At 38.9% G+C, this 5,861-nt stretch overlaps 1 pseudogene; it reads left to right on the top strand.

Annotated features, from left to right (window-relative positions):
- Positions 1 to 3,537: 3,537 nt before the first annotated feature.
- LOC121987538 lies at positions 3,538 to 4,003 on the top strand (annotated as a pseudogene).
- Positions 4,004 to 5,861: the final 1,858 nt, after the last annotated feature.

Genomic DNA, 5,861 nt, shown 5'->3' on the forward strand with positions numbered 1-5,861 from the left:
AGTCATTAACTCATGTTGCTTCTAAAGCTCAGAGTTCATGGTTGCGAGCATGAGGCATGACACATCTAATGCGTCGTCTTGATGCTTCTTATAAGCATCTCGGTCAGCTCGCGTGGCAGTGGCAGGAGGTGCCTCGGGAATGAGCTGCTCCAGGACGTACAGTTTTCGTTCTTGTGTGAGAACGATTCTCATATTCCTGTACCAGTCCAGAAAATTAGCTCCATTGAGCTTGTCCTTATCAAGGACAGAACGCAGAGAGAAGGTGTTCATGTTTATCGACATGGAATCTACAACAAAAAAATGCAAAAAATAAATATCATATTCTACTAATCATTTAATTAAGCCTTTAATTAAATGATGCTCCCACTGAATTATAGAATTTATGTAGAATCAAGTCATGGATGTGGTCAAACCACACTTACTAGATTCTAACCGATTAGCTATAATTCTTGCGGGACAAGATCCACATCATACTACGCCTTGAGTTAGCTTTGGCTAAATCGCCCAAGACTTAGTATGATCGGTAGATAACTAATTATCAATTACATCTCTATGCAACTCTTGTTTATTGGATCAAGATCCTCATTTATATTAGAACTTGAGTTAGCTTTGGCTAAATCACCCAAGATTTAATATAAATGTGATTTTGTCATATTTTCCAACCATTAGAAAAATGTCTATAGTTATACTCGATCCAATTGAGTTAACTAGTTATACTTAATCTAATTAAGTTTGTACTCACCCAAGCTTTGATAGGCGGGACCAAGATTGTCCCTCCGCACCCTACCAAGATAATATGCGTTGCTCTGCTTTGACAGATTCAACAACAACATGTGATCGAGGTAGTGATGGGTATCAAAACTTGGTAGACATTTCGAGTTGAGTTGATTTAGATCTAATCTAAACGTGGATTCGTATCTTATACGCATCAAGGCACTAATTAATTACTTTACATTATCATGCATCACATACACAAGCAATTAATTAAATTTTGATTAGGTCATGACCCTACTATGATCTTCTCAAGCCAATGAGAAGATCGGATGGTCAACCTAGGGTCAACAGCTTCTCCAAGCTCCTCCCTTTGACCACCATGTGTTGTTCGCACCCTCCTCGTCGTTCCTTCTCGAGTGGACCTTCCACCGCTCTAATTTTTGTACATTACAAATATGAAACTCGAGTTACATTCGAGTCTAAAACTATTTACAACAGGAATATAAAAATAAGGGAGGTACGACACGCAGGTCGCATAATATATACAACACGCACATTCCAAAAATGGCACGCAGGTCATATTATGAATTACAACACCCTTGTTCAATCAAATTAGGTTCTTAGGCCATGACCATCACAAAAATCATACATAATTCTAAATTATGTAATTTCCATAAATTTCTATAATTTTACTACTAATTTTATGATTTTTTGAGACGCAACTTCCCGACGCTCTCGTTTAGCGATTTTCGGGCGCGATTGCTAGACAATGCCCCTTGCGGGGTTAGGGGCAACACCCCTTCTCGTGAAATGAGTCACACGAGTGTCCATTTATGAACTTACACCACCTTGAGCCGCTGTCCCAAAATGATTTGGGCGAGACCTTACCGATTCGGAAGGTTTTTCTCGGTAGTCGAAGCCTACAAGTGTCCAAACACTTGTTGCTTCGCCTCTACGAGAAAAATACTCATAAAATACATAACCACTTTTTGCGTTGCGGAAATCCCGAAGTCTTTCCACGGATCCGTGTGAAGATATATAAAATTTTTTACATGTACATGTTTGCTAATCCTAGATCTACAAGAAAGGGGTTTATACCTTTGAAGCGAAGCCCTTCGCAAATCCCGCTCATCCAGAAGGGTTGTCGGATCTCAAGAGTGCCAAATGTACACTCCTCTATGCGTATCCATACGAACAATAAGTGGAGAAAAACACAACTAAGAGTGTGCTAGCACCCTTAGAAGGTCACGACAATGGAGGAAGAGAGGGAGAGCAAGAGAAGAGAGGAAGGAAGAAGATGATGCCTTGAATGAAAAATCAATTCATTCCATCACTAAAAGTGGCCGGCCACTTCAATGAGGTTTGTAACCTCCATGGAATCTCAAGAGTCAAGACTCTTGGTTTCCCTCATGAGGTGACATACCATGAAGTTGCCTTGATAATGTGGCACATCATCATTGGCCGATCCTATGCCAAGTCACAATGACATGGCATTTGGTCAAGTCAAGGTCAAGTCAAACTTGACTCTTCATCTTATCTCTCAAGTCAAGTCAAACTTAACTTAAATTCTCCCATGGTTGATCAAATCTAACCATTGATTCAAGCCAATTTGATTTAATGAATCTCTATTCATTAAACTAAATTGATTTAATGAGTCATAATCTAAATTAGACTCATTGGACACATGAATCAAATTGAGTCCAACTCAATTAGTTTAACTTGGATTACTCTTAATCCTATTTGGTTCATCACATGAACCTATAATCTTCTTGGTTCATCATATGAACCCATTCTTCATCTAATTGCCCTTTGTGTGTGACCCTATAAGTTCTTGTAACGTTGGCAATGCTCCTAAACCCATTTAGAAGCATAAGTAATGAGTGGTATCTAGCAACACATCATTACTACCCAAGTTACAAGAATGTTGAGATCTAACATTACCTTGTAACTACTAATTGTGACCCTTCACAATATATGATAATGTCCTTCTATCCTAGACATCTAGATTGATCAAATGAGGCATAGACCGTGTCATCCTCTAATCAATCTATGTCTTGAACTCTAAGTAGACTCACTTTAATCAAATGAGCTCAATATCTTATATTGACTCATTTGGGCATGACCATGCACTTAGTGGTCTCACTCTATCAAGAATAATGATGTCACTCCCGTCAAATAGAGAGATAGATCCCATCTATATCACTCACATCCCTCCGCATAATTTGTTACATACCCAGTAATCGTCTTTATAGTCCACCCAGTTACGGGTGACGTTTGACGAAACCAAAGTATGCAACTCCTTATGTAGGGAACCATGGTGACTTCAGGTCCAAGGACTGATAGTCATACTAATAGTCACATGAGAAAGTATATGACACTCATATAACGATCCATGATACTTTCTCATGGCGGGTCATTCAGTATATATTCTCCAATGCATACTCATGTGTCAACTTGATATCTCTATATCCATGACTTGTGAGATCAAGTCATCGAGTTGACCTACATGCTAGTGATCTCGTCGCATTAACATTGTCCCTGAATGTTAATACTTGACTAGGAATGATTAAGAGTAGTGTTCTCTATATTATCTCACTATCGATTCAACCAATCGATTGATATAGATATGAACCTTCTACTCAGGGACATTATTATACCTAGTTATTTGACACCAATACAAGTAAGTATAATAACCATAAAGAAATGCCTCTATATATATATATATATATATATATATATATATATATATAGAAATATGATACATCGAGCCCATACAACAATCATCATATGATTGACTCTAGGGCTCTAATTAATAGTTTATATGTACAGACTGTGGAGCTTAAAGTGAGGATGTGATGTGCTGGTTGTGAGAGGGTGGTTAAACGTGCTCTCCGTAAGCTTAGAGGTGATTAGATGAAGTTAATTATTGGTGACTAGAGTTAATTAATTAATTAATCTGGACTAGTGTTTAGGCGTGGACTCGGTGGAGGTGGAGGTTGAGATGGAGAAGGTGACGGTGACCGGATACGTGGACCGGAATAAGGTGCTGAAGGAGGTGCGGCGGAGCGGGAAGAAGGCGGAGTTCTGGCCCAACCCTAACCGGCCCCTCCACTTCACGATCGCGGAGGAGTACTTTCGCGACGAGGAGGCTTTTCGGGACAGCTATAACTATCGCCGGCACGGGTACAACGGAGACAGGCATGGCCGTCTCCTGGCGCCGTTGCTCGGCGACGAGCGCGCCAACAACTTGTTCAATGACGACGACGTCAATACATGCAGCGTCATGTAGTCCACGGTGGGCACCGATTCGGAGATGCACGTGATTGACAAGGGTGTGTCACATGCGCGGGTTTTATTTGTTAACTAATGATGTAATCGATGTGGGAAAAAATGGTGAATTATATTATTTATTTTTAAAAAATGATAATCCCAATTAGCCTCATTGATTATCTCTGGGGTGATCGGCCCGGTCTCATGGAAGTTTTCCACCGACCACCAGGGTAAATCGAGAAGCGCACGCAGTGGCCAGCCCAGAAGCCCAACATCCTTTGATTACGCCCCCATTTGGAGGAAAAATTCCTACAAATACGCCGTAGCTGGGGTTCGAACTGCGAGTGTCTGGGAGACAACCTGGATGTCCTATTGCGACACCATGGCCCTGAGGACAAATGAAGTCGTCACCAACGTCCCGTCATCTTGGCGGCCTCTTCAGAATAATCTATACTCTTTGAAAAGAGATAAATCATAAGAGTATTTGCCCTTCCACTGTTGGAGTGTATACTGAAAGCCTAAGCTTTGTAAACATTCATTATGAATAAAGAATCACATTTGGTCTAATTATCTACATTTGTTTGTAGTTGTTCATTTAATTTATATTGTAGATAACATAGTATGTGGTGTCACATACAGAAGATGATGTTATCAGTACCTTATAAATTATAAACAGTAGCTCACGACCAGAATGGAAAGGAACAAACCATTAGAAGGTCGTAGTGTAATTAGGTATTAGTTTATCTTGACCATATAATTACACTAGTACACTCAGAGTGTATTGAGTAGGACCATTTGAGGTCGTTTCTTTATACTGACTTTATAAAGGAACAAAGACCTCGGTTATTATGGAAGTGTGCGCTCTTAATCCTAATATAATAACAAGCACATATATTTGATATTTATTTCTTTAATTTATCAATGTGTGAGATTTAGTTCGATGAATCAATAAGCCCGATAAATTGGGAAATGATATCACTTATAGTGTGTGTTGTTGATTATAGAAGGAAACTGTGTCCTAGAGATACTAGGTTGATAATGTCCCCAAGAGGAGCTCATAAGGATTGTCATGTTAAACCCTGCAGGTGGACTTAGTCCGACATGACGATAAGGTTGAGTGGTACTACTCTTGGACTTAGACATTAATTAAATGAGTTGTCAGTAACTCACTTAATTAGTGGACATTCGATATCTTAAACACAGGGAGACTAACACACTCATAATAAGAAGGAGCCCAAAAATGTAATTTGGGATTGGTGCGGTAGTTCAATGATAGTTCTCTAGTGGAATGAATTATCATTGATAAAATTAAGTTGTGTGTTCGGGGCGAACACGGGATGCTTAATTTTATCAGGAGACCAAAACCAATTCCTCCTCTCGGTCCCTATCGTAGCCTCTTATTTATAGAGTTCTATACCCATCTATACCCACCCAATAGGGGTCGGCCAAGCTAGCTTGGGATCAAGCTAGGGCCGGCCTAGGTATAAAATTGGGTGGCCGGCCCTAGCTTGAACCCAAGCTAGTAGGGCCGGCCAAAATAAATTAAAAAGAAATTTAATTTTAATTTTTTATTATGTGGTAGATATAATTTAAAGAGAATTAAAATTAAAATATCTCTCTTGTAAAAGATTTACAAAAGATTAAAGAAAGAGATTAGATCTCTTTCCTTATTTATAGATTGGAGAGATTTTATTTTCTCTTTAAAATTATTCACATGTTAATAAAATTAAAATTATAGATATTTCCTTTTATTAACCATGAAGAGATTTTTAAAGAGAAATTTTATTTTTTAAAATTTCCGGAAACAAATAAGGAAAGTTTTAATTGTTGATTGAAACTTGTCCAATTTGCTTCCTCTTGATGTGGCCGGCCATTAG

This window comes from Zingiber officinale, chromosome 5B, assembly GCF_018446385.1.
Source record: "Zingiber officinale cultivar Zhangliang chromosome 5B, Zo_v1.1, whole genome shotgun sequence".
Classification (NCBI taxonomy): Eukaryota; Viridiplantae; Streptophyta; class Magnoliopsida; order Zingiberales; family Zingiberaceae; genus Zingiber; species Zingiber officinale.